Raw genomic sequence first — 13,289 nt, forward strand, 5'->3', positions numbered from 1 at the left:
GAGACCCTCCCTTTAGCATGAGATGTGATATCCAACTACTTCCCATTCCAATCCTGAGACCCTTCCTATAGCATGAGATGTGATGTCTCAATGCTTCTAATACCAAACCTGAGATCCTTCCTATAACATGAGATGTGATATCCAACTCCTTCCCATTCCAATCCTGAGACACTTCCTATAGCATGAGAAGTGATTTCTCCATGCTTATACCAAACCTGAGACCCTTCCTATAGCATGAGATGTGATATCCAAATCCTTCCCATTCCAATCCTGAGACCCTTCCTATAGCATGAGATGTGATATCTCAATGCTTATACCAAACCTGAGAGCCTACCTATAGCATGAGATGTGATATCCAACTCCTTCCCGTTCCAAACCTGAGACCCTTCCTATAGCATATGTGATATCCAACTCCTTCCCATTCCAAACATGAGACCCTTCCTATAGCAAGAGTGTAATATCCAACTCCTACCCATTCCAATCCTGAGACCATTCCTATAGCATGAGATGTGATATCTCAATGCTTCTAATACCAAACCTGAGATACTTCCTATGACATGAGATGTGATATCCAATTCCTTCCCATTCCAAACCTGAGATCCTTCCTACAGCATGCGATGTGATATCTCAATGCTTCTAATACCAAACCTGAGACCCGTCCTATAACATGAGATGGGATATCCAACTCCTTCCCGTTCCAAACCTGATACCCTTCCTATAGCATGAGATGTGATATCCAACTCCTTCCCATCCCAATCCTGAGACACCTCCGATAGCAGAGATGTGATATCTCAATGCTTATACCAAACCTGAGACTCTTCCTATAACATGAGATATGATATCCAACTCCTTCCCGTTCCAAACCTGAGACCCTTCCTATAGCATGAGATGTGATATCCAACTCCTTCCCATTCCAATCCTGAGACCCTTCTGATAGCATGAGATGTGATATCTCAATGCTTCTAATACCAAACCTGTGATCCTTCCTATAGCATGAGATGTGATATCCAACTCCTTCCAATTCCAATCCTGAGACCCTTCCTACAGCAATAGATGTGATATCTCAATGCTTCTAATACCAAACCTGAGACCCTTCCTATAACATGAGATGGGAATATCCAACTCCTTCCCATTCCAATCCTGAGACCCTTCCGATAGCAGAGATGTGATATCTCAATGCTTATACCAAACCTGAGATCCTTCCTATAACATGAGATGTGATATCCAACTCCTTCCCATTCCAATCCTGAGACCCTTCCTATAGCATGAGATGTGATATCTCACTGCTTATACCAAACCTGAGACCCTTCCTATAGCATGAGATGTGATATCCAACTCCTTCCCATTCCAATCCTGAGACCCTTCCTATAGCATGAGATGTGATATCTCAATGCTTCTAATATCAAACTTGAGACCCTCCCTATAGCATGAGATGTGATATCCAAGTCCTTCCCATTCCAATCCTGAGACACTTCCTATAGCATGATATGTGATATCCAATGCTTCTAATACCAAACCTGAGACTCTTCCTATAACATGAGATGGGATATCTAACTCCTTCCCATTCCAATCCTGAGACCCTTCCAATAGCAGAGATGTGATATCTCAATGCTTATACGAAACCTGAGACCCTTCCTACGGCATGAGATGTCATATACAACTCCTTCCCATTCCAATCCTGAGACCATTCCTATAGCATGAGATGTGATATCTCAATGCTTATACCAAACCTGAGACCCTTCCTATAGCATGAGATGTGATATCCAACTCCTTCCCATTCCAATCCTGAGACCCTTCCTATAGCATGAGATGTGATGTCTCAATGCTTCTAATACCAAACCTGAGATCCTTCCTATAACATGAGATGTGATATCCAACTCCTTCCATTCCAATCCTGAGACCCTTCCTATAGCATGAGATGTTATATCTCAATACTTATACCAATCCTGAGCCTTCCTATAGCATGAAATGTGATACCAAACTCCTTCCCATTCCAATCCTGAGATGCTTCCTATAGCATGAGATGTGATATCTCAATGCCTCTAATACCAAACCTGAGATCCTTCCTCTAACATGAAATGTGATATCCAACTCCTTCCCTTTCCAAATCTGAGAGCCTATCTATAGCATGAGATGTGATATCCAAGTCCTTCCCATTCCAATCCTTAGACCCTTCCTGCAGCGTGCAATATGATATCTCAATGATTCTAATAACAAACCTGAGACCCGTCCTATAACATGAGATGGGATATCCAACTCCTTCCCATTCCAATCCTGAGACACTTCTGATAGCAGAGATGTGATATCTCAATGCTTATACCAAACCTGAGACCCTTCCTATAACATGAGATCGGATATCCAACTCCTTCCCGTTCCAAACCTGAGACCCTTCCTATAGCATATGTGATATCCAACTCCTTCCCATTCCAAACATGAGACCCTTCCTATAGCAAGAATGTAATATCCAACTCCTTCCCATTCCAACCCTGAGACCATTCCTATAGCATGAGATGTGATATCTCAATGCTTCTAATACCAAACCTGAGATCCTTCGTTTGACATGAGATGTGATATCCTATTCCTCCCCATTCCAAACCTGAGAACCTTCCTACAGCATGCAATGTGATATCTCAATGCTTCTAATACCAAACCTGAGACCAGTCCTATAACATGAGATTGGATATCCAACTCCTTCCCCTTCCAAACCTGAGACCCTTCCTATAGCATGAGATGTGATATCCAACTTCTTCCCATTCCAATCCTGAGACCCTTCCTATAACATGAGATGTTATGTCTCAATGCTTCTAATACCAAACCTGTGATCTTTCCTATAACATGAGATGTGATATCCAACTCCTTCCCATTCCAATCCTGAGACCCTTCCTATAGCATGAGATGTGATATCTCAATGCTGATACCAAACCTGAGACCCTTCCTATAGCTTGAGATGTGATATCCAACTCCTTCCCATTCCAATCCTGAGACCCTTCCTATAGCATGAGATGTGATATCTCAAGGTCTCTAATACCAAACCTGAGATCCTTCCTCTAACATGAATGTGATATCCAACTCCTTCCCCTTCCAAACCTGAGAGCCTTCCTATAGCATGAGATATGATATCCAAGTCCTTCCCATTCCAATCCTGAGACCCTTCCTATAACATGAAATGTGATATCCAAATCCATCCCATTCCAACCTGAGACCTTTCCTATAGCATGAGATGGGATATCCAACTCCTTCCAAATCCAATACTGATACCATTCCGATAGCATGAGATGTGATATCCCAATGCTTCTACCAAATCTGAGACCCATACTATGGCATGAGATGTGATATCAAACTCCTTCCCATTCCAATCCTGAGACCCTTCCTATAGCTTGAGATGTGATATCCAACTTCTTCCCATTCCAATTCTGAGACCCTTTCTATACCATGAGACTTGATATCTCAATGCTTCTAATACCAAACCTGAGACCCGTCCTATAACATGAGATGTGATATCCAAATCCTTCCCCTTCCAAACCTTAGACCCTTCCTTTATCATGAGATGTGATATCCAACTCCTTCCCATTCCAATCCTGAGACCCTTCCGATATCATGACATTTGTTATCTCAATGTTTCTAATATCAAACTTGAGACCCTCCCTGTAGCATGAGATGTGACATCCAAGTCCTCCCCATTCCAATCCTGAGACCCTTCCTATAGCATGAGATGTGATATCTCAATGCTTCTAATACCAAACCTGAGACCCTTCCTATAACATGAGATGGGATATCCAACTCAGATGGGATATCCAACTCCTTCCCATTCCAATCCTGAGACCCTTCCGATAGCAGAGATGTGATATCTCAATGCTTATATCAAACCTGAGACCCTTCCTATGGCCTGAGATGTCATATACAACTCCTTCCCATTCCAATCCTGAGACCCTTCCTATAGCATGAGATGTGATATCTCAATGCTTATACCAAATCTGAGACCCTTCCTACAGCATGAGATGTGATATCCAACTCCTTCCCATTCCAATCCTGAGACCCTTCCTATAGCATGAGATGTGATGTCTCAATGCTTCCAATACCAAACCTGAGATCCTTCCTATAACATGAGATGTGATATCCAACTCCTTCCCATTCCAATCCTGAGACCCTTATGATAGCATGAGATGTGATATCTCAATGCCTCTTATACCAAACCTGAGATCCTTCCGATAGCATGAGATGTGATATCTCAATGCTTCTAATACCAAACCTGAGATCCTTCCTATAATATGAGATGTGATTTCCAAATCCTTCCCCTTCCAAACCTGAGACCCTCCCTTTAGCATGAGATGTGATATCCAACTCCTTCCCATTCCAATCCTGAGAACCTTCTGATAGCATGAGATGTGATATCTCAATGCCTCTAATACCAAACCTGAGATCCTACCTCTAACATGAAATGTGATATCCATCTCCTTCCCTTTCCAAACCTGAGACCCTGCCTATAGCATGATATGTGATATCCAAGTCCATCCCATTCCAATCCTGAGACCCTTCCTATAGCATGTGATGTGATATCTCAATGCTTATACAAAACCTGAGACCCTTCCTATGGCATGAGATGGCATATACAACTCCTTCCCATTCCAATCCTGAGACCCTTCCTATAGCATGAGATGTGATATCTCAATGCTTATACCAAACCTGAGACCCTTCCTATAGCATGTGATGTGATATCCAACTTCTTCCCATTCCAATCCTGAGACCCTTCCTATAGCATGAGATGTGATATCTCAATGCTTATACCAAACCTGAGACCCTTCCTATAGCTTGAGATGTGATATCCAACTCCTTCCCATTCCAATCCTGAGACCCTTCCTATAGCATGAGATGTGATATCTCAAGGCCTCTAATACCAAACCTGAGATCCTTCCTCTAACATGAAATGTGATATCCAACTCCTTCCCCTTCCAAACCTGAGAGCCTTCCTATAGCATGAGATATGATATCCAAGTCCTTCCCATTCCAATCCTGAGACCCTTCCTATAACATGAAATGTGATATCCAACTCCTTCCCATTCCAACCTGAGACCCTTCCTATAGCATGAGATGGGATATCCAACTCCTTCCAAATCCAATACTGATACCCTTCCGATAGCATGAGATGTGATATCCCAATGCTTCTACCAAACCTGAGTCCCATACTATGGCATGAGATGTGATATCAAACTCCTTCCCATTCCAATCCTGAGACCCTTCTTATACCATGAGACTTGATATCTCAATGCTTCTAATACCAAACCTGAGACCCGTCCTATAACATGAGATGTGATATCCAAATCCTTCCCCTTCCAAACCTTAGACCCTTCCTTTATCATGAGATGTGATATCCAACTCCTTCCCATTCCAATCCTGAGACCCTTCCGATATCATGAGATGTGATATCTCAATGCTTATACCAAATCTGAGACCCTTCCTATGGCCTGAGATGTCATATACAACTCCTTCCCATTCCAATCCTGAGACCCTTCCTATAGCATGAGATGTGATATCTCAATGCTTATACCAAATCTGAGACCCTTCCTATAGCATGAGATGTGATATACAAATCCTTCCCATTCCAATCCTGAGACCCTTCCTATAGCATGAGGTGTGATATCTCAATGCTTATACCAAACCTGAGACCCTTCCTATAGCATGAGATGTGATATCCATCTCCTTCCCATTCCAATCCTGAGACCCTTCCTATAGCATGAGATGTGATGTCTCAATGCTTCTAATACCAAACCTGAGATCCTTCCTATAACATGAGATGTGATATCCAACTCCTTCCCATTCCAATCCTGAGACCCTTATGATAGCATGAGATGTGATATCTCAATGCCTCTTATACCAAACCTGAGATCCTTCCGATAGCATGAGATGTGATATCTCAATGCTTCTAATACCAAACCTGAGATCCTTCCTATAATATGAGATGTGATTTCCAAATCCTTCCCCTTCCAAACCTGAGACCCTCCCTTTAGCATGAAATGTGATATCCAACTCCTTCCCATTCCAATCCTGAGACCCTTCTGATAGCATGAGATGTGATATCTCAATGCCTCTAATACCAAACCTGAGATCCTACCTCTAACATGAAATGTGATATCCATCTCCTTCCCTTTCCAAACCTGAGACCCTGCCTATAGCATGAGATGTGATATCCAAGTCCTTCCCATTCCAATCCTGAGACCCTTCCTATAGCATGTGATGTGATATCTCAATGCTTATACCAAACCTGAGACCCTTGCTATGGCATGAGATGTCATATACAACTCCTTCCCATTCCAACCCTGAGACCCTTCCTATAGCATGAGGTGTGATATCTCAATGCTTATACCAAACCTGAGACCCTTCCTATAGCATGAGATGTGATATCCAACTTCTTCCCATTCCAATCCTGAGACCCTTCCTATAGCATGAGATGTGATATCTCAATGCTTATACCAAACCTGAGACCCTTCCTATAGCATAAGATGTGATATCCAAATCCTTCCCATTCCAATCCTGAGACCCTTCCTATAGCATGAGATGTGATATCTCAATGCTTATACCAAACCTGAGACCCTTCCTATAGCATGAGATGTGATATCCAACTCCTTCCCATTCCAATCCTGAGACCCTTCCTATAGCATGAGATGTGATGTCTCAATGCTTCTAATACCAAACCTGAGATCCTTCCTATAACATGAGATGTGATATCCAACTCCTTCCCATTCCAATCCTGAGACCCTTCCTATAGCATGAGATGTGATATCCAACTTCTTCCCATTCCAATCCTGAGACCCTTCCTATAGCATGAGATGTGATATCTCAATGCTTATACCAAACCTGAGATCCTTCCTCTAACATGAAATGTGATATCCAACTCCTTCCCCTTCCAAACCTGAGAGCCTTCCTATAGCATGAGATATGATATCCAAGTCCTTCCCATTCCAATCCTGAGACCCTTCCTATAACATGAAATGTGATATCCAACTCCTTCCCATTCTAACATGAGACCCTTCCTATAGCATGAGATGGGATATCCAACTCCTTCCAAATCCAATACTGATACCCTTCCGATAGCATGAGATGTGATATCCCAATGCTTCTACCAAACCTGAGACCCATACTATGGCATGAGATGTGATATCAAACTCCTTCCCATTGCAATCCTGAGACGCTTCCTATAGCTTGAGATGTGATATCCAACTCCTTCCCATTCCAATTCTGAGACCCTTCTTATACCATGAGACTTGATATCTCAATGCTTCTAATACCAAACCTGAGACCCGTCCTATAACATGAGATGTGATATCCAAATCCTTCCCCTTCCAAACCTTAGACCCTTCCTTTATCATGAGAATGTGATATCCAACTCCTTCCCATTCCAATCCTGAGACCCTTCCGATATCATGAGATTTGTTATCTCAATGCTTCTAATATCAAACTTGAGACCCTCCCTATAGCATGAGATGTGACATCCAAGTCCTTCCCATTCCAATCCTGAGACCCTTCCTATAGCATGAGATGTGATATCTCAATGCTTCTAATACCAAACCTGAGACCCTTCCTATAACATGAGATGGGATATCCAACTCCTTCCCATTCCAATCCTGAGACCCTTCCGATAGCAAAGATGTGATATCTCAGTGCTTATACCAAACCTGAGACCCTTCCTAAGGCCTGAGATGTCATATACAACTCCTTCCCATTCCAATCCTGAGACCCTTCCTATGGCATGAGATGTGATATCTCAATGCTTATACCAAATCTGAGACCCTTCCTATAGCATGAGATGTGATATCCAACACCTTGCCATTCCAATCCTGAGACCCTTCCTATAGCATGAGATGTGATATCTCAATGCTTATACCAAACCTGAGAGCCTACCTATAGCATGGGATGTGATATCCAAGTCCATCCCATTCCAATCCTTAGACCCTTCCTACAGCATGCGATGTGATATCTCAATGATTCTAATACCAAACCAGAGACCTGTCCTTTAACATGAGATGGGATATCCAACTCCTTCCCATTCCAATCCTGAGCCACTCCTGATAGCAGAGATGTGATATCTCAATGCTTATACCAAACCTGAGACCCTTCCTATAACATGAGATGTGATATCCAACTCCTTCCCGTTCCAAACCTGAGACACTTCCTATAGCATATGTGATATCCAACTCCTTCCCATTCCAAACATGAGACCCTTCCTATAGCAAGAATGTAATATCCAACTCCTACCCATTCCAATCCTGAGACCATTCCTATAGCATGAGATGTGATATATCAATGCTTCTAATACCAAACCTGAGATCCTTCCTATGACATGAGATGTGATATCCAAATCCTTCCCATTCCAATCCTGAGACCCTTCCTATAGCAAGAGATGTGATATCCAAATCCTTCCCATTCCAATCCTGAGACCCTTCCTATAACATGAGATGTGATATTCAACTCCTTCCCATTCCAACCTGAGACACTTCCTATAGCATGAGAAGGGATATCCAACTCCTTCCCAATCCAATCCTGAGAACCTTCCGATAGCAGAGATGTGATATCTCAATGCTTATACCAAACCTGAGACCCTTCCTATAGCATGAGATGTGATATCTCAATGCTTCTACCAAACCTGAGACCCTTCCTTTAGCATGAGATGTGATATCCAAATCCTTCACATTCCAATCCTGAGACCCTTCCTATAGCATGAGATGTGATATCTCAATGCTTCTAATACCAAACCTGAGATCCTTCCTATAACATGAGATGTGATATCCAATTCCTTCCCATTCCAAACCTGAGACCCTTCCTATTGGATGAGATGTGATATCCAACTCCTTCCCATTCCAACCCTGAGACCCTTCCTATACCATGAGATGTGATATCTCAATGCTTCTAATACCAAACCTGGGAACCGTCCTATAACATGAGATGTGATATCTCAATGTTTCTAATAAAAAACCTGAGACCCTTCCTATAACATGAGATGTGATATCCAATTCCTTCCCATTCCAGACCTGAGACCCTTCCTATTGGATGAGATGTGATATCCAAATCCTTCCCCTTCCAAACCTGAGACCCTTCCTTTAGCATGAGATGTGATATCCAAATACTTCCCATTCCAATCCTAAAACACTTCCTATAGCATGAGATGTGATATCTCAATGTTTCTAATAAAAAACCTGAGACCCTTCCTATAGCAAGAGATGTGATATCCAAATCCTTCCCATTCCAATCCTGAGACCCTTCGTGTATATAACATGAGATGTGATATCCAACTCCTTCCCATTCCAACCTGAGACCCTTCCTATAGCCTGAGATGTGATATCCAACTCCTTACCATTCAAATCCTGAGACCCTCCCTATAACAAGAGATGTCATATCCAACTCCTTCCCATTCCAAACCTGAGACCCTTCCTATAACATGAGATGTGATATCCAACTCCTTCCCATTCCAATCCTGAGACCCTTATGATAGCATGAGATGTGATATCTCAATGCCTCTTATACCAAACCTGAGATCCTTCCGATAGCATGAGATGTGATATCTCAATGTTTCTAATACCAAACCTGAGATCCTTCCTATAATATGAGATGTGATTTCCAAATCCTTCCCCTTCCAAACCTGAGACCCTCCCTTTAGTATGAAATGTGATATCCAACTCCTTCCCATTCCAATCCTGAGACCCTTCTGATAGCATGAGATGTGATATCTCAATGCCTCTAATACCAAACCTGAGATCCTACCTCTAACATGAAATGTGATATCCATCTCCTTCCCTTTCCAAACCTGAGACCCTGCCTATAGCATGAGATGTGATATCCAAGTCCTTCCCATTCCAATCCTGAGACCCTTCCTATAACATGTGATGTGATATCTCAATGCTTATACCAAACCTGAGACCCTTGCTATGGCATGAGATGTCATATACAACTCCTTCCCATTCCAACCCTGAGACCCTTCCTATAGCATGAGATGTGATATCTCAATGCTTATACCAAACCTGAGACCCTTCCTATAGCATGAGATGTGATATCCAACTTCTTCCCATTCCAATCCTGAGACCCTTCCTATAGCATGAGATGTGATATCTCAATGCTTATACCAAACCTGAGACCCTTCCTATAGCATAAGGTGTGATATCCAAATCCTTCCCATTCCAATCCTGAGACCCTTCCTATAGCATGAGATGTGATATCTCAATGCTTATACCAAACCTGAGACCCTTCCTATAGCATGAGATGTGATATCCAACTCCTTCCCATTCCAATCCTGAGACCCTTCCTATAGCATGAGATGTGATGTCTCAATGCTTCTAATACCAAACCTGAGATCCTTCCTATAACATGAGATGTGATATCCAACTCCTTTCCATTCCAATCCTTAGACCCTTCCTACAGCATGCGATGTGATATCTCAATGATTCTAATACCAAACCAGAGACCTGTCCTTTAACATGAGATGGGATATCCAACTCCTTCCCATTCCAATCCTGAGCCACTCCTGATAGCAGAGATGTGATATCTCAATGCTTATACCAAACCTGAGACCCTTCCTATAACATGAGATGTGATATCCAACTCCTTCCCGTTCCAAACCTGAGACACTTCCTATAGCATATGTGATATCCAACTCCTTCCCATTCCAAACATGAGACCCTTCCTATAGCAAGAATGTAATATCCAACTCCTACCCATTCCAATCCTGAGACCATTCCTATAGCATGAGATGTGATATATCAATGCTTCTAATACCAAACCTGAGATCCTTCCTATGACATGAGATGTGATATCCAAATCCTTCCCATTCCAATCCTGAGACCCTTCCTATAGCAAGAGATGTGATATCCAAATCCTTCCCATTCCAATCCTGAGACCCTTCCTATAACATGAGATGTGATATTCAACTCCTTCCCATTCCTACCTGAGACACTTCCTATAGCATGAGAAGGGATATCCAACTCCTTCCCAATCCAATCCTGAGAACCTTCCGATAGCAGAGATGTGATATCTCAATGATTATACCAAACCTGAGACCCTTCCTATAGCATGAGATGTGATATCTCAATGCTTCTACCAAACCTGAGACCCTTCCTTTAGCATGAGATGTGATATCCAAATCCTTCACATTCCAATCCTGAGACCCTTCCTATAGCATGAGATGTGATATCTCAATGCTTCTAATACCAAACCTGAGATCCTTCCTATAACATGAGATGTGATATCCAATTCCTTCCCATTCCAAACCTGAGACCCTTCCTATTGGATGAGATGTGATATCCAACTCCTTCCCATTCCAACCCTGAGACCCTTCCTATACCATGAGATGTGATATCTCAATGCTTCTAATACCAAACCTGGGAACCGTCCTATAACATGAGAGGTGATATCTCAATGTTTCTAATAAAAAACCTGAGACCCTTCCTATAACATGAGATGTGATATCCAATTCCTTCCCATTCCAAACCTGAGACCCTTCTTATTGGATGAGATGTGATATCCAGATCCTTCCCCTTCCAAACCTGAGACCCTTCCTTTAGCATGAGATGTGATATCCAAATACTTCCCATTCCAATCCTAAAACACTTCCTATAGCATGAGATGTGATATCTCAATGTTTCTAATAAAAAACCTGAGACCCTTCCTATAGCAAGAGATGTGATATCCAAATCCTTCCCATTCCAATCCTGAGACCCTTCCTGTATATAACATGAGATGTGATATCCAACTCCTTACCATTCAAATCCTGAGACCCTCCCTATAACAAGAGATGTCATATCCAACTCCTTCCCATTCCAAACCTGAGACCCTTCCTATAACATGAGATGTGATATCCAACTCCTTCCCATTCCAATCCTGAGACCCTTATGATAGCATGAGATGTGATATCTCAATGCCTCTTATACCAAACCTGAGATCCTTCCGATAGCATGAGATGTGATATCTCAATGTTTCTAATACCAAACCTGAGATCCTTCCTATAATATGAGATGTGATTTCCAAATCCTTCCCCTTCCAAACCTGAGACCCTCCCTTTAGCATGAAATGTGATATCCAACTCCTTCCCATTCCAATCCTGAGACCCTTATGATAGCATGAGATGTGATATCTCAATGCCTCTTATACCAAACCTGAGATCCTTCCGATAGCATGAGATGTGATATCTCAATGTTTCTAATACCAAACCTGAGATCCTTCCTATAATATGAGATGTGATTTCCAAATCCTTCCCCTTCCAAACCTGAGACCCTCCCTTTAGCATGAAATGTGATATCCATCTCCTTCCCTTTCCAAACCTGAGACCCTGCCTATAGCATGAGATGTGATATCCAAGTCCTTCCCATTCCAATCCTGAGACCCTTCCTATAGCATGTGATGTGATATCTCAATGCTTATACCAAACCTGAGACCCTTGCTATGGCATGAGATGTCATATACAACTCCTTCCCATTCCAACCCTGAGACCCTTCCTATAGCATGAGATGTGATATCTCAATGCTTATACCAAACCTGAGACCCTTCCTATAGCATAAGATGTGATATCCAAATCCTTCCCATTCCAATCCTGAGACCCTCCCTATAGCATGAGATGTGATATCTCAATGCTTATACCAAACCTGAGACCCTTCCTATAGCATGAGATGTGATATCCAACTCCTTCCCATTCCAATCCTGAGACCCTTCCTATAGCATGAGATGTGATGTCTCAATGCTTCTAATACCAAACCTGAGATCCTTCCTATAACATGAGATGTGATATCCAACTCCTTCCCATTCCAATCCTGAGACCCTTCCTATAGCATGAGATGTGATATCCAACTTCTTCCCATTCCAATCCTGAGACCCTTCCTATAGCATGAGATGTGATATCTCAATGCTTATACCAAACCTGAGATCCTTCCTCTAACATGAAATGTGATATCCAACTCCTTCCCCTGCCAAACCTGAGAGCCTTCCTATAGCATGAGATATGATATCCAAGTCCTTCCCATTCCAATCCTGAGACCCTTCCTATAACATGAAATGTGATATCCAACTCCTTCCCATTCTAACATGAGACCCTTCCTATAGCATGAGATGGGATATCCAACTCCTTCCAAATCCAATACTGATACCCTTCCGATAGCATGAGATGTGATATCTCAATGCCTCTTATACCAAACCTGAGATCCTTCCGATAGCATGAGATGTGATATCTCAATGTTTCTAATACCAAACCTGAGATCCTTCCTATAATATGAGATGTGATTTCCAAATCCTTCCCCTTCCAAACCTGAGACCCT

The sequence above is a fragment of the Ambystoma mexicanum genome, chromosome 7p (genome assembly GCF_040938575.1).
Source record: "Ambystoma mexicanum isolate Mex_15411 chromosome 7p, UKY_AmexF1_1, whole genome shotgun sequence".
NCBI lineage: Eukaryota > Metazoa > Chordata > Amphibia > Caudata > Ambystomatidae > Ambystoma > Ambystoma mexicanum.